The 20535-nt window shown below is 43.5% G+C and overlaps 1 protein-coding gene across 1 annotated transcript in view; it reads left to right on the plus strand.

The window, feature by feature from the left end:
• Nucleotides 1-20535, plus strand: part of ADCY1 (adenylate cyclase 1) — a 536332-nt gene that overhangs the window by 127606 nt on the left and 388191 nt on the right. The window lies entirely within an intron of this gene.

Raw genomic sequence — 20535 nt, forward strand, 5'->3', positions numbered from 1 at the left:
TGTGGATCCAGCGAGGCAAGCCCGAGTCTGACTCTGGGTTACCGATTGCAGCATGAAAATCTAACCCCGAGTCAGACTCGGGAATACCGCCAGGGGGGGTTAATAGAGCTTTATTAATCATCCATCCATCTGCATTAGTGGACAGGGATTCCGTCCAGATGTCCCATATTTTATGGAATTTCTTAGCACAGCCACGTGACAGGTAGGTAGCCTTGTATAGTGGCAGAGCCGAGTTCACTAACCTTCTCCAAAAGTTTGAGGGTGTGGACGAAGCCTTCCATCGGAGTACTACAGATTTATGAGCATAATAAAGTAATAATCCTAGTAGGGTTCTGCGAGGGGCCAGCGGTTCTACAAGTCCCAACAGACATACCTCCACTGACAATGGCACAGGGATGGTGGTGACAGTCAAAATAAAAGTGGTCACCTTAGCCCAAAAGATTTAAATTTGAGGACAGTTCCAAAAAATATGAATGATATACGCTGAGGGCGAGTCACATCTCCAGCAATAAGCTGGGATGGATGGATATATTTTGTGTAGGCGCATGGGCGTGTAATACACTTGATGTAGTGTTTTGAATTGCACTAATCTATCTCTAGCCGTTTCTAGCTGTGAAAAGGGACACTCCCTCATTTCCTCCCAATCTTCTGTATCTAGTGTAGGTAAATCGATCACCCACTTCGCCTTAAAGCGGTAGTAAACCCGCTGTCTTTTTTTTTTTTTTTTAAACCTGAAAAGCAAAAGCCATAATGAGCTAGTATGCACCGCATACTAGCTCATTATGAAACTCGGAATGAGGTGAGAGGGATTTCTCCCTGGCAAGGTCCGGCGGCTGCCGGGCCTTCAGCCGAGGATCTCCACTGCCATGCGCCTCTGCAGTCAGCGGCGCATTGCGGGGGGAATATCTCATAAACCTTACAGGTTTAGGAGATATTCTTTATACCTACAGGTAAGCCTTATTATAGGCTTACCTGTAGGTTAAAGTGGTAGTACAGAGTATACTACCACTTTAAGGTTTTCAAGGCCCTTGTGAATGTTAGGAAGTAATGTTTTATATATGGTGGATAAAGGTTTAGGTAGAGCTTCATCCCTGAGCAAAGTCTCCAGGTTTGAGGTGTAAAAGGCCACCTTTTGCATTTACCTGTGTAAAATGGTGTGTCTAAGCTGCAAAAACCTGAATAAATGTGAATCAGGTAGGTTATATTGTTATTTCAATCTATCAAATGTCTGTTGTCAGCCCTCGGTACAGATCTGACTCACATATTTGATGCCCTTGCATGCCCACACACTGGGATCGGGTGTGGACCCAAATTCTGACAGTTGTAGTTAAACTAAAGAGGGTTATGTGGGGAGATGTGTCCAGGAGGCATGGGGCGCATGGAATTTGCCATCGAGCATGCCCTCAGGACCACTCTCATTGCCGTTGTAAGAGGGAAGGTAGCTCTAAGACCCTGATAAAGTAGGTTTTGTATCGCTTCATTAGACCCTAGACTTGCTGCTTTCAGGACCACCGCTGCGTTGGAGTCATCTGAGACCAGCCAGTTGTGGGCATGGGATAACAGGGCAGCAACAAGTGGCAATGGAGATCAGGACAGGCCAGACCTCCCTCTCCCCAATGTCTCTTTAGCACAGTCAGCCTAAATCTCGGTGACCGTTGCCCTAGAGAAAAGACAGTAAAATGGTGTTCATCGGGCGAAATACTTTTTTGGATATCCAAGCGGGGGCATGTCTGACAAGAAAAAACGGGTAGAAACTTCATCTTGAATATATTAATTCTTCCAATTAGAGAGAGGGGGAGATGTGCTATTAGTGGCTCAAAGTTAAGGGTATGGTAGTCAGAGGTAGATGTGGAGATGTAAATAAATAGGTATTTATTTTTGTCTGTTCATAGTAAAGGGAGGTTGGGATATGCTACATCCTTCGTGGCATTATCTATCTGTAAAATTTGGGATTTGTCCCAAAAGTCCTGAGTCCTGAGCAGCTAGTCAAATTGTATAGAATGGCCAGCATCTCCTGAAGGGACTGGGCAGGGTAATTTAAGAAAAGAATAAGGTCATCTGCGTATAAGGCAACTTTCTCGTTTATGGAACCCACTTGTATGCCCCTTACCCTATCTGCTTGTCTGAGAGCCGAGGCAAGTAGCTCCATCACAAGAGCAAAGAGAGCCGGTGACAGAGGGCAACCTTGCTTTGTACCTCTTCCAACACGAAAGGGTGCTGATAGAGCACCCTTGAGTTTTATCTGTGCTGTTGGGTCTTTATATAAAATGTCAAACCACCTGCGGAATCCTTCTCCGAAACCCATGACTTCTAGAACCGAAGACCTAAAACGCCACGCCACCGAAAACTTTTCAATGTCTAGTGTAACCATTACCCTAGTGGAGGACTCAGTGGAAGGAAGCTTAAGATGTGTAAACACTCTACGTAAATTTATATCTGTTGATTTCCCTGGCATGAAACCAGTCTGGTCTATATTAACCAGAGATGGGAGAATCGTCCATAGCCTGGTTGCCAATATTTTTGCTAAGACCTTGAGGTCATAGTTTAGTAAGATCGGCCTATAGTAAGCACAGTGGGATTTGTCTTTGCCGGGCTTAGGGATGAGAACTTTATGTGCCTGATACATAGAAGGGGGCAAGGACATTTTTCCTTTACATTCAGAAAAGACCTTCAACAGTTTTGGTGCAATTAATGAGGCATACATTCTGTACCATTCACCAGGTAGGCCATCTAGCCCAGGTGTTTTACCGCTGGGGAATGAGCAGATTGCCTCCTCTATCTCCTCAACGGTAAAATCTTTGTCCAAAAATTCAAGATTCTCCTGCGAAAGAGTGGGAAGATGACAGGACTGTTAAAATTCCCTACACCGGTCTTCAGGCCAGCCAGGGGATGTCCTGTATATATTTTCATAGGAGGATCTGAATTCTTTCAGATTTAGCTCGGGAGCAGAGATTGCCTGGTCATCAGAACCACAGATTTCTGACACTACTGTCTTCATTTTATAGTCCACGACTAGATTCGCCAGGAGTTTGCTGTCTTTGTCCCCAGACTTAAGGATCCTCCCGGCCAGTGAATTTAGATCTAAATGTGTGGTCGAGGCAAGGTGTAGAGACAATGCTCTTCTTGCCTCAGCTAGCTGGCTGAAGTGATCCAAAGTCGGGGAGCCAGAAAAAGCCTCCACGGCCTTAGCCTTTCCCTCCTCAAGTAACTGGACCTGATAGGACATCTCAGAATGAACCGCTTTGATAGCCGAAATTTATTCTCCCCTGGTGTTGGCCTTAAAGTCTTCCCAGACTACCTGCGCTGAGGCTGAATCCTCATTGATCTCCCAGTATTGTTGTAGTTTATAAGAGACCTCCTCCCCCACATTAGGGTGCTGCAACCATTTGGCTGCTAAACGCCAACAGTCTCAACCTCTGGTGTCTGACAACCCCAAGGTGACCTCTAGTGACCAGGAGGAACTCGGCGTTCGATAATGAGAGAGGGAACATAATCAGGGGTAAGCCATACACCTCAGCCTCAGGAAGTAGAACTGTAGCCCATCCAAAACTGCGGTTATGGCTTGTGTGGGAGACTTAGGAGTCAGCCTACAGCAAAGTAGATGGTGAGACCAGAGGGTTAGACAACAAAAGACTGATGACTGAATAAACACCCCCTTAATGCGTGCACCCGGAGGGGAAAATAGCATCTTTAAGGCAACTTTCTTAAAGTAACTTGTAGTGAGAAACAGCTTACCATGCCTACTGCAATGTGTCCAGCCAGTTATCCACATCGGCCAGGAAGTTGAAAAACATGACAAGCCTTTGTAAAGGACCCAGAGACGGCTGAGGTACAACATGCTGTATTTAATGTCCTTTTCACATAGGCGCCTACGGACCTCATTAAAGGGCTGCAGCTCAGTCGAGAAATCGGGGAACAGTAAGACCGAGGAATTGCCATATGAAAGTGAGGAGTGTTTGCGGGCTTCAGAAGGAAGCGGACCAAGAAGGGTCTGGGAGTCGCACCAGGGATAGCATGTCCTGGTTGTACATGGTGGGCGCGCTCAACGACATAGGTCGGGGAGACATCCACGAGGCCTAGCAGATTCATGAATAACTCTTCCGCAAACTCGGCCCAGGGGATCGCCCTCCTCTCCTTCTGGGAGACCCAGGACTCGGACATTGTTGCGTCTTGCCCTGTTTTCTGCGTCATCGGATTTGGCAACAAGCAGCTGTACTGTGCGTTGCAATTCCGCTATGGTGTTGGTGTGAGTAGCCTTAAAGTCTTCAGTGGCAGAAATTCTGGATTCCGATTCAGTCAGCCTACCTCTGATCTCATCTAGGTTTTTTCTAATGAGATTACATTCTTCTGCATGGCGATCAATTCTCACCAGCATGGAGGTTTTGCTCTGTTCAATGGTGGCCAGGATCACTGCAGTGCTATTTTGCTAGGAGGGGCAGGGAGAGCCACACTTGGAGAAGTCTCAGACTCCATAGCTAGTTCAGCCAGCAGGGCCTGCAACCTCCCTATGAGAGAAGGATCCCGCCTAGCCGCCGTGACAGGGGGCAGGCGGCTTGGTGTGGATGAGTTTTTGGCCTGGTTCTTAGGGCCCATTAATCTGAGGGCAAGGGTCTTGTAGGATGGAGCAGATGGATGGAGCTTGTGACGATGATCTGGAAGGGGGAGCCACACAGCACACACAACAGTCAGTCTCAGGATGTTAGAGGACACCACTGGGGTACTCACCAGGGCAGCAGCTCAGAACAGGCTCAGGCCTCCGGATCACAGGTGCAGGCCACACACCAGTAAGTTTCCCAGAAGACAGCGGGGGGGGGCGTGATTCCCATGGGAGTCTATTCCCGGAAGCGGGTGCAAATACCTGTATTATACAGGTTTCTGCACCTCCCTCCCCCTGAAAGGTGGCAAATGTGACACCGGAGGGGGGGGAGGGTTTCCGAAAAGCGGAGGTTCGCTTTTTGTGTGGACCTCCGCTTTAAAGCGGAGTTCCGGCCACAATTTCACTTTTTAAATATAAATACCCCTGTAATACACAAGCTTAATGTATTCTAGTAAAGTTAGTCTGTAAACTAAGGTCCGTTTTGTTAGGTTGTTACAGCATTTAGACACTTTATAAAATAGAAATTGACTGGGGCCATCTTAAGTGTGGGCATCATGAAGCCAGACTGTATGACTTCCTGGATTTCAGCCTTGCACATGCTCAGTGCTGCACAAGCAGTGTCAGATCAGGTTTCAGCACCTGTGCTGTCCAAGTCACATGATTCTTTGAGACTGGGGAGTGCACAGACTTCTGGAAAGTTACACCCACTACATTCCCAGGAGTCTGTGCGGTGTAGGTTAGGAAGCATTAAGCACCTAGGTGCAGGAAGTGGGAAGATTAACTATTCTGCCTAGCAACAACACTTTGAAGGCATCTAAAAAAAAAAAAAAATTCGTAAAGGACTAATGACATTTTTTTAAAACTACTGATGCAATGTTATATTTATGGTTGGAACTCCACTTTAATAACTCCTTCATCCTGATGGCCTAAACAAGCTTTGGGAAATCATAGAAAAAATTTATTTAGTTGCTTATCAAAATCTTGAGAATCAATTTAGTTTATACATATATCTGTTATTCTGGTAACACAATATGTATATGTATATGTATATGTATCACAAAATATAATGTTCCTCCACATAGCCATTTTTCCTTTTAGTATATAGTATATTATATACCATATTTTATTTCCAATAAGTGCAATTTTTTGCTATTTATTGTTCATCATAAGCAGTGATATCATAAATGACAATTCCGCAAGGTCTTTTTTATTTTTATATATACAGTACCTTGCGAAAGTATTCGGCCCCCTTGAACTTTGCGACCTTTTGCCACATTTCAGGCTTCAAACATAAAGATATAAAACTGTATTTTTTTTTTGAAGAATCAACAAGTGGGACATAATCATGAAGTGGAACGAAATTTATTGGATATTTCAAACTTTAACCAATAAAAAACTGAAAAATTGGGCGTGCAAAATTATTCAGCCCCTTTACTTTCAGTGCAGCAAACTTTCTCCAGAAGTTCAGTGAGGATCTCTGAATGATCCAATGTTGACCTAAATGACTAATGATGATAAATAGAATCCACCTGTGTGTAATCAAGTCTCCGTATAAATGCACCTGCACTGTGATAGTCTCAGAGGTCCGTTTAACGCGCAGAGAGCATCATGAAGAACAAGGAACACACCAGGCAGGTCCGATATACTGTTGTGGAGAAGTTTAAAGCCGGATTTGGATACAAAAAGATTTCCCAAGCTTTAAACATCCCAAGGAGCACTGTGCAAGTGATAATATTGAAATGGAAGGAGTATCATACCACTGCAAATCTAAGAAGACCTAGCCGTCCCTCTAAACTTTCAGCTCATACAAGAAGAAGACTGATCAGAGATGCAGCCAATAGGCCCATGATCACTCTGGATGAACTGCAGAGATCTACAGCTGAGGTGGGAGACTCTGTCCATAGGACAACAATCAGTCGTATACTGCACAAATCTGGCCTTTATGGAAGAGTGGCAAGAAGAAAGCCATTTCTTAACCTCCCTGGCGGTATGATTCTGTCTGGAATTACGTACCAAAAGCGGTACAATTATTTTGCAAGGAAATTTGGTGTTTTATACTGTAGGCCTGTAATTTTTAGAAATAACTCACTTAAATCTGACCAAGCAAGAGTCTTGTAGGCATCCCGGGTATGATTTTTTTTTAAAACAAAATTATAAATTATAATATAATAAATAATTATAAATAATTATAACAAATAATAATATAATTATAATAAAAATTATTCAATAATGTAATCAACTCAAAATCACTGAAATTTGCTCAGTTGCAGAATTGTCGCTGTCATTATTTTTTTTTTTATGACGAATTTCCCCACAAATCGCTATCGCACATTTCTGCAAGTGATTATAATTTATTATCGCTGTTTTCTAGCTGATCTAAAACCATTTTTGACATAAAGGTACACTTTTGGACAATCTACAGTTTTTAGGCAGAAAGAACATTTTTTATTATATAAAAGTACATGCAGGGCACTGGGCAGACCACTAGGGACAAGGGGGGTGTGTATTTTTTACATACAGTACTGTAATCTATAAGATTACAGTATACTGTATGTAAAGTGTTTGTTTACTTTTTTGAATTTGGCGCCGTTCTCCGCCCCCGTGCGTCGTAACGTCGCAGGGAACGGAGATCGGCGGCACACGGGGACACTGTGAATCGAGCGAGGAGGTCCCGCTCGCTCACACAGCGGGGTGGCATCGCTGGATCCAGGGACAAGGTAAGTAACTTGCCTGTGGATCCAGCGAGAAGGTAAGCCGCGCCTCTGCACACTCTGCACGTCCACCCCGAGCGTGACTCGGGGATACCGATCCTATCATTGAAAACCAACCCCGAGTCACGCTCGGGTTTACCGCCGAGGGGGTTAAAGATACCCATAAAAAGTGTTGTTTAAAGTTTGCCACAAGCCACCTGGGAGACACACCAAACATGTGGGTATAGTCCATTGAGTTGTTTAGACAAGCATGTCCATAAAGTGGTTCCTTGTGTTGCTTTTGCAGCTTACAGGTTTGGATAGGCAATTAGTGATTAGACAAATGATATGATGGTTGTAAATACCAGTATTGGCAACGATGTTTCACAACAGTGTAACACAAGATTTACTCACTGTTTGCTGTCAGACGATAGCTTGAGATCGTAGCTATTACATTCAGTCTATAATCACACGTTTGCTCAAGGGGTTTGCAGCCAAACCATCCATCCGTGTATCTCCATAGTACCTGAAGCGCTGCTCATTGTGAAAATGCTTATCCGGTGAGGTGATAGTGGAATCTTATATCCAATAAGGGACAATGATAGATGTCCAGTGTCTCTAATGATAGTTAGTAGTGCCAATGTCCAAAATAGAATAGAAAATCTTCAATCTCCAGTTCAAAAAGTAGCTCAGTACAGAGCATTGTAATTGTAGTCACTGTGTATTGTTCATGTCTCCATATGATATCCTTCAGATGGCTGCATCAAGGCTTAAGGTGCAAAATGTCACCAAGCTAGCAAAGGGAAAGATAGCAAGGCTAAGACATGTATGGGGGGTCCCTCTACCCCACGAGTTTACATGTTTCGTACTCTCGGAACTTCATCAGAACTGGGGAGCTATTAACCTGCACTCCTTAAAAAGGGGAGCTAGAGCTACCTATAATCAACCTGGATAACACTCAGGTGTGGCTGACCTATTTTGCTGTTAACCATTTCCTGTGAATTACCTGGTGCTCAGACTTTTTTATTATTTAGAACTTCCATTTAAAAGCAAAGCGAGTGTTGGCGTGTACTACCATACACAAAACATAAAAAAAAACTTCTCCCTAGTGGAGTACATTCACATCATACATTCATACACCCTTACGACACATATCTTATGATCTTAGACATATCAAAGGGTAACACAATTTTAATACCCTAATTGGTCTATGCATTTTCCACATTGGATCAGCAATATAGCCAGTCCATACACCTTCCAATTTTCACTTTGCGATAAACCGCAGAGCACAAGATACCAGCAAATATTCGAAATAGTTGTATATATAGCTGTTGTCCTCAGAACGGGACACTATCAGAATGTATCTATGAGACATAGGCGAAGGTGTACATAGGCTATATTGCATATAAATCCAGACGGTATGTACAATGTATATAAAGCTTGGCACAATATTTAAGTCTGGTTGAAGTATGCATATCCAATCACATAGACAATCGCAGGATGCACCCATGTGGACATTGCTCAGTATGTAAGCATGTCATGAAAACAAATTCATTTAAAGATTCCTCTGGGAAACATACGTACAAAATGAAACCTTTTGTGAATTGCTCTACCACCTTCGTTATCTACCAAATTATTTGCCCATGTGGCAAGATTTATGTAGGTAAAACCATCAGGGAGTTTAGGAAAAGTATGGGTGAGCATATATCAAGTATAACCACTGAGGATGATACATCACCTGTGGCTATGCACTTCATGGACCACCATAAATCATTGGCTACAGGAATGCAATGCATGGTGATTTATAAATTAGAATTATCCAATAGAAGGGGAGATCGGGACAAAATTCTACAGCAAAAGGAAGCAAAATGGATATTTCTTTTAGATTCCATGACCCCCAAGGGGTTAAACAGTGATTCATCCTTAGTGTTTTCTGTAGGATGTCTCCCTCCCTTATCTCTTTTCCCGCCTCCCCCCTTCAACCCTCCTTTCCTGGTCAGTACAATAACAATTTTGACCCATTTCCATATGTAGGACTCTATGGGGAGCCAGAGGGGAATTGTTGTTTCCATACGGATGGATGGAGGGACCTGGGGATGAGGATAGACATAAATGCATAGTCCCATACAAGTATAGCATACTTTGATGAAAAAGTGCTAGTGTATGCATGGGCATGACCTAGCACAGCTTGTGATATGTACATATGCTGCCTTGACTTCTATGTAAAAGATCCCATGCGATCGGATATGCATACCTTAACCCAGGGCTCAAAATTTCAAGTCCTGAGCTACTAGCCAGGCCTCAGGAGTTATTCGCCACCAGTTGCCCCACCTAATTCATACACTGCCCTGCGCCTAATTGCACCCGTAAACACGCCCTCGTAGATTATCTCATGGAATGACAATGTTTTATGCAGAATCAAGTTACAAAATTAAATATTACCAACAACAACTTTAACAAAATGGGACAGGGCACTGGTGGCAGACCAGAGCGACAGGGCACTGGGGGCAGACCAGAGGGACAGGGCACTGGGGGCAGATCAGAGGGACAGGGCACTGGGGGCAGACCAGAGGGACAGGGCACTGGGGGCAGACCAGAGGGACAGGGCACTGGTGGCAGACCAGAGGGACATGGCACTGGGGGCAGACCAGAGGGACAGGGCACTAGAACTGGGTCTCTTCCCCATTCTCTTGCTGTCTCCTCTGCAACTCCCATCCATCCTCTCTCTCTCTCCCATTCATCTCATCATCAGGAGCCTGTGTGTGCGGCTCCACGCTTGCATGTCCCCACTTTCCCCTTTTATTCAGGCTGGCAGAGAGGAGAGGAGCTGCAGCACAGCGGGAGGGAGTACAATCCAGCGCTGAGATCCACACAACTGCACAGCCATTGACACCATAGCACAGCGCACACTGACAGCGCACAGCACACATTGAGACCAGTCTATTCACAGTGCTCAGGCTGAACTGTTGGTCACTTACATAGAGCACAAGGAGAAGAAAACTGCACAAACTAGAAGGCTGCCGCTCTCATGTCAGGGCAACTTTCAGTGAGTGCTGCACCGGAGTGGTAATTTTTGCAATCTTCCACCTCACTCAATACTTTCTGCTCTCCAGCTACATTGGTTGGGGCCCGGGGGAGGGGGGCAGGCTCAGAGAGGTCATACTGTTAGGTCCCATGGCTTAATGCGAATTGTAAGGAGAAAACCTGTGTACTGCTCTGCCTGTGCGCGGCTCACCAGACTACTTTTTCCGAGCATGCACCTTTCCTCTTCGGCCGCCAATCTCATCGGGACTCTAAGTGTAGGCACAGATTGGAGGGAGATTGGTCATGCAGCCCTGTCATCACTCGCCCCCAGCTTAAATCCACTCGCCAAATGCTAGTAGGCGGGTGGAAATTTTGAGGGCTGCCTTAACCACACTTAAATACTGCGCTGAGCTTTATATACACTGTACATACAGTCTGGATCTACATGCAATATAGCCTATCCACACCTTCGCCTATGTTTCATAGATACATTTTGACTGTGTCCCGTTTAGTGGACAATAGCAATATATATAACTATTTTGAATATTTGCTGGTATTTTGCGCTCTGCGGTCAATCGCAAAGAAAATTGGAAGGTGTATGGACGTGCTGTATTGCTGATCCAATGTGGAAAATGCATAGACTAGTTAGGGTTTAAAATTGTGTTACCCTCTGATATGTCTATGCGATTACATACTTCAACCAGACTTAAATATTGCGTCAAGCTTTATATACACTGTACATACAGTCAGGATCTATATGCAATGTAGCCTATGCACACCTTTGTCTATGTTCCATAGATACATTCTGACAGTGCCCTGTTCAGTGCACAATAGCAATATATACAACTATTTTGAATATTTGCTGGTATCTTGTGCTTGGCGGTTAATCGCAAAGTGAAAATTGGAAGGTGTATGGACTGGCTATATTGCTGATCCAATGTGGAAAATGCATAGACTAGTTAGGATTTAAATTGCCTATGTGATTGTCTAGGCGATTGGATATGCATACTTCAACCAGGCTTAAATATTGTGCCAAGCTTTATATACATTGTACATACAGTCTGGATTTATATGCAATATAGCCTATGTACACCTTCGTCTATGTCTCATAGAGACATTCTGATAGTGTCCCGTTCATAGGACAACAGCTATATATACAACTATTTTGAATATTTGCTGGTATCTTGTGCTCTGCGGTTTATCGCAAAGTGAAAATTGGAAGGTGTATGGACTGGCTATATTGCTGATCCAATGTGGAAAATGCATAGACCAATTAGGGTTTTAAAATTGTGTTACCCTTTGATATGTCTAAGATCATAAGATATGTGTCATAAGGGTGTATGAATGTATGATGTGAATGTACTCCACTAGGGAGAAGTTTTTTTATGTTTTGTGTATGGTAGTACACGCCAACACTTGCTTTGCTTTTAAATGGAAGTTCTAAATAATAAAAAAGTCTGAGCACCAGGTAATTCACAGGAAATGGTTAACAGGAAAATAGGTCGGCCACACCTGAGTGTTATCCAGGTTGATTATAGGTAGCTCTAGCTCCCCTTTTTAAGTAGTGCAGGTTAATAGCTCCCCAGTTCTGATGAAGTTCCGAGAGTAGAACATGTAAACTCGTGGGGTACAGGGACCCCCCATACATGTCTTAGCCTTGCTACCTTTCCATTTGCTAGCTCGGTGACATTTTGCACCTTGAGCCGTGATGCAGCCATCTGAAGGATATCATATGGAGACATGAACAATACACAGTGACTACAATTACAATGCTCTGTACTGAGCTACTTTTTGAACTGGAGATTGAAGATTTTCTATTCTATTTTGGACATTGGCACTACTAACTATCATTAGAGACACTGGACATCTATCATTGTCCCTTATTGGATATAAGATTCTACTATCACCTCAGCAGATAAGCACTTTCACAATGAGCAGCGCTTCAGGTACTATGGAGATACACGGATGGATGGTTTGGCTGCAAACCCCTTGAGCAAACGTGTGATTATAGACTGGATGGAATATCTACGATCTCGAGCTATCGTCTGACAGCAAACAGTGAGTAAATCTTGTGTTACACTGTTGTGAAACATCGTTGCTAATACTGTCATTTACAACCATCATACCATTTGTCTAATCACTAATTGCCTATCCAAACCTGTAAGCTGCAAAAGCAACACAAGGAACCACTTTATGGACATGCTTGTCTAAACCAGTGTTTCTCAACTCCAGTCCTCGGGGCGCACCAACAGGTCATGTTTTCAGGATTTCCCTCAGATCAAACTGCTGTGGTAATTACTAAGGCAGTGAAACTGATAAAATCACCTGTGCACAATAATGGAAAGCCTGAAAACAAGACCTGTTGGTGCGCCCCGAGGACTGGAGTTGAGAAACACTGGTCTAAACAACTCAATGGACTATACCCACACTCTATGGGAATCGGTTCAGATATCTATCAGTGGTAACATTGTTGCATTCTCATTAAGTGCATCTCAGGTGAAATTGACTGTGAAGAAAAACTACAACTACAGTGCCTCTGCCATCTCTTCAATGTCTCCCTAATAACTTTAAATTAATGAAACCAGATTCACATGGAAGCTACATATGTTTCAAAACGGTGATCTCCATGAGAGACTTTTTCAGCTATTTTAGGGTCACGGTCTCTCTAGTTTGGTTTGTATTGATTACTTTGTTGGTCACTAGTCCTAGTGGAGTGGTGTTTCACCACTACCATAATACAGGATATTTTTTCATGTCCCTCCTTTGGCTTCCCTCTTTGCTGCGTTCCCTCACACAGATAGTGGTAACTCTACCTGTTTTTTCAGGAGACCACTGTCCAGTGTGGGAACTATTAGGGATATATTTTATTAGCAATTGGGCTTTTATATGTGGGGGGGGGGGGGGGTCTGTGTATTGTGTGAAGGGTGGGTGCGCTATTTATTTACTCTGACCCTCCTTCAGGAGGATCAAGTTTTTTCTCATTCTAGTTACCAGTATATGCCGGTCTGTGGGGGGGGGGTGTCCATAAGGGAATTATCTGGGTAGGTCCACCTATCCTTAGGGGACCCATTCTTTATGCCTTATACATGTGTGTTCTTTTTGATATGTTTTCAATAAATTTGTAGTTAACTCTTTTTAGGGTGTGCAGCAGTCTGTCTTTTTTTGTTTTTGTTTTTATTCTTGTTATTCAAACATAAAAATATAAAACTGTAATTTTTTTTGAAGAATCAACAACAAGTGGGACACAATCATGAAGTGGAATGAAATTTATTGGATATTTCAAACTTTTTAAACAAATAAAAAACTGAAAAATTGGGCGTGCAAAATTATTCAGCCCCCTTAAGTTAATACTTTGTAGCGCCACCTTTTGCTGCGATTACAGCTGTAAGTCGCTTGGGGTATGTCTCTATCAGTTTTGCACATCGAGAGACTGAAATATTTGCCCATTCCTCCTTGCAAAACAGCTCAAGCTCAGTGAGGTTGGATGGAGAGCGTTTGTGAACAGCAGTTTTCAGTTCTTTCCACAAATTCTCGATTGGATTCAGGTCTGGACTTTGACTCGGCCATTCTAACACCTGGATATGTTTATTTGTGAACCATTCCATTGTAGATTTTGCTTTATGTTTTGGATCATTGTCTTGTTGGAAGACAAATCTCCGTCCCAGTCTCAGGTCTTTTGCAGACTCCATCAGGTTTTCTTCCAGAATGGTCCTGTATTTGGCTCCATCCATCTTCCCATCAATTTTAACCATCTTCCCTGTCCCTGCTGAAGAAAAGCAGGCCCAAACCATGATGCTGCCACCACCATGTTTGACAGTGGGGATGGTGTGTTCAGGGTGATGAGCTGTGTTGCTTTTACGCCAAACATAACGTTTTGCATTGTTGCCAAAAAGTTCGATTTTGGTTTCATCTGACCAGAGCACCTTCTTTCACATGTTTGGTGTATCTCCCAGGTGGCTTGTGGCAAACTTTAAACAACACTTTTTTATGGGTATCTTTAAGAAATGGCTTTCTTCTTGCCACTCTTCCATAAAGGCCAGATTTGTGCAGTATACGACTGATTGTTGTCCTATGGACAGAGTCTCCCACCTCAGCTGTAGATCTCTGCAGTTCATCCAGAGTGATCATGGGTCTCTTGGCTGCATCTCTGATCAGTCTTCTCCTTGTATGAGCTGAAAGTTTAGAGGGACGGCCAGGTCTTCGTAGATTTGCAGTGGTATGATACTCCTTCCATTTCAATATTATCGCTTGCACTATTATCGCTTGCACAATGCTCCTTGGGATGTTTAACCACTTGACCACTGGGCACTTAAACCCCCTTCCTGACCAGACCAATTTTCAGCTTTCGGTGCTCTCACAATTTGAATGACATTTACTCAGTCATACAACATTTTACCCATTTGAAATGTTTGTCCTTTTTTTCACACAAATGGAGCTTTCTTTTGGTGGTATTTGATCACCTCTGGGTTTTTTATTTTTTGCGCTATAAAAGAAAAACGACTGAAAATTCTGTAAAAAAAAAAAAAAACTTGTTTCTGTCATATTAGCAGGTTATTTCTCACACACAACATATGCATACCACTAATTACACCCCAAAACACATTCTGCTATTCCTCCCGAGTATGGCGATACCCCATGTGTGCGACTTTTACACAGCGTGGCCACATACAGAGGCACAACATGCAGGGAGCGCCATCAGGCGTTCTGGAGCACCCAGACCAATTCTGACATTTCTCTCCTACATGGAAAAATCATCATTTATTTGCTAGAAAATTACATAGAACCCCAAAACATTATATATGCTTCTTTAGCAAAGACCCTAGAGAATACAATGGCGGCCGTTACAACTTTTTATCTCGCATGGTATTTTCGCAGACATTTTTTGAACGCGTGTTTTTAAAAAAAAAAAACAGTTTTTTGTGCTTAAAAAAAGACAAAACAGTAAAGTTAGCCCAATTTTTTTTCATAACGTGAAAGATGAAGTTACGCCGAGTAAAAAGATACCTAACATGTCACACTTCAAAATTGCGCACACTCATGGAATGGCGCCAAACTCCGCTACTTAAAAATCCCCATAGGCGACGCTTTAAATACTTTTATTGGTTACATGTTTTTAGTTACAGAGGAGGTCTAGGGCCAAAATGATTGGTCTCGCTCTAACGTTCGCAGCGATACCTCACATGTGTAGCTTGAACACCGTTTTCATATGTGGGCGGGACTTACGTATTCGCTTCTGCATGCGAGCACACGGGGACAGGGGCGCTTTAAAAAAATAAATAAAAATTATTGTTCATTTTACTTTATTTACTTGATTTTGACACTTTTTTCCCCAAAAATACATTTTTTTATCACTTTTATTCCTATTATAAGGAATGTAAACATCCCTTGTAATAGGAATATAGCATGACAGGTCCTCTTTACAGTGAGATACAGGGTCAATAAGACCCCACATCTCACATCTAGGCTGGGAAGATTGCAGAGTATCGCGCAGGGTATTGCAGAGTATCGCACAGGGTATTGGGGTATTGCAGAGTATGGGGGTATTGCAGAGTATCGCGCAGGGTATTGCAGGGTATTGCAGAGTATTGCGCAGGGTATTGCAGAGTATTGGGGTATTGCAGAGTATCGCGCAGAGTATTGGGGTATTGCAGAGTATTGCACAGGGTATTGCAGAGTATTGGGGTATTGCAGAGTATTGCGCAGGGTATTGCAGATTATTGGGGTATTGCAGAGTATTGGGGTATTGCAGAGTATTGGGGTATTGCAGAGTATCGCGCAGAGTATTGGGGTATTGCAGAGTATTGCGCAGGGTATTGCAGAGTATTGGGGTATTGCGCAGGGTATTGCAGGGTATTGGGGTATTGCAGAGTATTGCGCATGGTATTGCAGATTATAGGGGTATTGCAGAGTATTGCGCAGGGTATTGCAGGGTATTGCAGATTATAGGGGTATTGCAGAGTATTGCGCAGGGTATTGCAGATTATAGGGGTATTGCAGAGTATTGCGCAGGGTATTGCAGGGTATTGCAGATTATAGGGGTATTGCAGAGTATTGCGCAGGGTATTGCAGATTATAGGGGTATTGCAGAGTATTGCACAGGGTATTGCAGATTATAGGGGTATTGCAGAGTATTGCGCAGGGTATTGCAGAATATTGGGGTATTGCGCAGGGTATTGCAGATTATAGGGGTATTGCAGAGTATTGCGCAGGGTATTGCAGATTATAGGGGTATTGCAGAGTATTGCAGATTATAGGGGCATTGCAGAGTATTGCACACGGATAGCTGAGCTGGGATGGATGGATGGAAGGCTGGATCTGTGACTGCAATAGTCACAGATCCAGCCACAGCGCTGCTGCTGCCATCCGCTCTCCCCCCTCTCCTCTCACACTGTACCGAACGGTACAGAGAGGAGAGGGAGGAACGGACGTCATCAAATGACGCCGGTTTGTTTACAAGTGATCGCTCCGTCATTTGACGGAGCGATCACGTGGTAAACGGCCGCTTCTAGACCCGGCGCTCACGGATGATTCCAGGAGCGCGCCCCAGGGGGCGCGCGAGTGGAGCATTCTGGGAGGAAGTCCCAGGGACGTCCTGTCAGAACAACTCGACCGCGCCGTAGCAGTAAAATGCCTATGGCGCGGTCGGCAAGTGGTTAAAGCTTGGGAAATCTTTTTGTGTCCAAATCCAGCTTTAAACTTCTCCACAACAGTATCTCGGACCTGCCTGGTGTGTTCCTTGTTCTTCATGATGCTCTCTGCGCTTTAAACAGACCTCTGAGACTATCAGTGCAGGTAAATTTATACAGAGACTTGATTACACACAGGTGGATTCTATTTATCATCATTAGTCATTTAGGTCAACATTGGATCATTCAGAGATCCTCACTGAACTTCTGGAGAGAGTTTGCTGCACTGAAAGTAAAGGGGCTGAATAATTTTGCACGCCCAATTTTTCAGTTTTTTATTTTTTTTAAAAGTTTGAAATATCCATTAAATTTCGTTCCACTTAATGATTGTGTCCCACTTGTTGTTGATTCTTCTAAAAAAATTAGTTTTATATCTTTATGTTTGAAGCCTGAAATGTGGCAAAAGGTCGCAAAGTTCAAGGGGGCCGAATACTTTCGCAAGGCACTGTACCACTGTGAATACTTACACATGTTTGACTCTATAGTCACATGGGCTGCTCACATGTGATAGGGTGGAAATGCTCTGGGTAAAAAATACCTTGAAAACTGAGCATGTTCTCTAGCTGCCAACACTACTCTGCAAAATCACCAACTACAGTACAGACATGGACAGAAGGGGGAGATAGAGAACAACAGGATCAACTAGGTGTTTTGCAGAATACAGAAAATGAATCTCATAGTGTCTGAGTGAGTATAAACAGTATGCAATGCAGCATTTATTGATAGTTTTTAATGATGTGGGTTTAACCACTTTCCGTCTGTGTCACGCAGATTTACTGTGGCACAATGGCTCCCCTAGGCGAAATTGCGTACGGGTATGTCCTACCCATTTTCGGCCCTTAGAGGGCGCACGATCGACACCAGCCACGCACGAACGTGTGCACGATCGCCAGCCACGCACGATCGTGTGCACGATCGCCAGCACAAATCCATGTGCTGTCAGGAGATGAGCTATATTGTTTCTACCTACGAAGTAAGAAAAACAATATGGCTTCTTTCCTAGTCACTCACATCCCCACACAGTTAGAAAATGCTGAGGGAACACACATTTAACTCCTTGATCACCCCCTAGTGTTAACCCCTTCCCCGCCAGTGACATTTACACAGTATTCAGTGCATTTTTATAGCACTGATCGCTGTATAAATGCCAATGGTCCCAAAAAAGTAAAAAGTCTCCGATCTGTCTGTCGCAATGTTGCAGTATTTATAGAAGCTATAGTACAGATTCTATGAATAAAGGTGGCAAAATAGGTGGGGGCACCTTAACAGACTTCCCTGCAGGGGTTTTAGCCTCACAAAGAATTTAAAAAGACAAAAACAAATAGGATAGACTTCCAGGCTATACAGTTGTCCAGTTCAGGCTATTCCAGCTTGCAGCCTACTAAGGCTCAGCAGCAACTCTTGAACTGCAGTCGGCTCTCCTAAATTAAAGTTTGTGTCAGTCAGTGCTGGTCACCAACAAGCATGGGCCTAGGGATGGACACTTTATTCCACCCAAGACTGTAAAAAAGCCTCCAGACTCCGAGGGCCGGATTCAAAAAGAGATACAACGGCGTATCTCCTGATACGCCGTCGTATCTCTGAGTCCTGCTGGTCGTATCTATGCGACTGATTCAGAGAATCAGTTACGCATAGATATCCCTAAGATCCGCCAGCTGTAAGTGTCTTACACCGTCGGATTTTAGGCTGCAATTTTAGGCTGGCCGCTAGGTGGCGCTTCCGTATGTTTTACGCGAGGAATATGCAAATTAGGATTTACGCCGATTCAGAAACGAACGACCGCCCGGCGCTTTTTTTTACGTCGCTTGCGTTCGGCTTTTTCCGGCGTATAGTTACCCCTGCTATATGAGGGGTAGCTAATGTTAAGTATGGCTGTCGTTCCCGCGCTGAGTTTTGAAATTTTACGTCGTTTGCGTAAGTCGTTCGCGAATATGGCTGGACGTAATTTACGTTCACGTCAAAACCAATGACGTTCTTGCGATGTCATTTAGAGCAATACACACTGGGATATTTTATGGACGGCGCATGCGCCGTTCAAATAAAATGTAAAAAAGGCGGGGTCAACACATATTTGAATAAAACACGCCCCCTACATCCCCATTTGAATTACGCAGCCTTACGCCGCAACACATACGTTACGCCACCGTAACTAAGGGCGCAAGTTCTTTCTGAATAAAGAACTTGCGCGCAAAGTTAGAGCGGCGTAACGTATCTCAGATACGTTACGCCGGGTGGACAGATACACCAATGTATCTGAATCCAGCCCCAGGACTCAAACCCTGATTTTCTCATCCCAAAGAAAATGGAAAGCCCATCTTCTTCCTGTTTGGCAAACATTTTGGAGTTCATCACGCTGCATGGGTGGGAACCTTGGCTGACACCAGTGCCTCCTGAGACCATGATGTAACGGCTACCCAGCTAGGGAGAGGGTCTCAGCCGTTGGAGAAGTCCTTTTCCCTGGCAAGCTGCGATATGCAAGTACCGCCGGTATCCCCGTCCAATAGATCCAGAGAGAGAGAGAGAATTCCCCTTCACGAACGAGACAAGGCTACGTTGAAGGGTCAAATAAGACTGACTTTATTTTCCAGTACACAGCACACTTTTATACAGAATTTGGAACATCCCACCCCCAACAACCGCTTTCCCATTGGTCAATTGTAAAGTATATACAGTTTTCACTCAGGTCCTCCTTGACCATGCAAATGAGGACTTGAAATAGTCAACAGGGATTGGTCCAATAGCTTGGATAGAAAGACTTGTGTATTGAGACAGAAGCCCCAGGGGGTAATCAATGTACACAATAACCCGGTCTACTTAATTACTACCTCTGAGAGGTTACATTCTTTTAGAACAATACAAAGTCCCTTAGCGTAAACACATACATCTTCAAACACACATTCTAAAAGTCATTTAGAGGAGATAATTCTCTCTAGAGACATCCCGTCTCCGACAACCGCTCTCAACCTGCAGAACACAATAAAAAGGTATTTCACAAGACGGCTCCACTTAGCATTTCAATAGACTGAGCTAAGCATTGAATGGTCATTGTCCTATTGACCTAGTCAGGACAAAATTAACCACTTGTAATGTGTCCAGTACCTTCTGCAATGAACTGTCAGTAATGTCCCATCTTCTGAAATACATATTTCCGTTACACATGATATGCAAATATTGTGGTTGATTCACTAAAGAAGTACATCCTGTTCAATTAGCAAACTGGATTTTTGCTTTTGCAAGGGTATTATCACTTAGATCAGTAAATTAGCTGTGCTGACCATCTATAGTCATCTGCAAGGAAAAATCTAGTTCTTTTAATTCCCCTTGAAGATGATTGAGTATTTTTAGTCTGGAATTTTCACCAATTCACTAAGCTTAGTGAAAACTGCCTAGCAAAAGCAAGAATTCACTTTGCTAACTGAACAGTCTATACTGCTTTAGTAAGTCAACAGCATAGTGAATGGAAGTGTTATATGTAGTAATATTTTTTGTGTGAGATGTTCTTTGCATTAATAATACTTTTAATGTCTCTGTATCTCAT

The sequence above is a fragment of the Rana temporaria genome, chromosome 5, assembly GCF_905171775.1.
Source record: "Rana temporaria chromosome 5, aRanTem1.1, whole genome shotgun sequence".
Taxonomy (NCBI): Eukaryota; Metazoa; Chordata; class Amphibia; order Anura; family Ranidae; genus Rana; species Rana temporaria.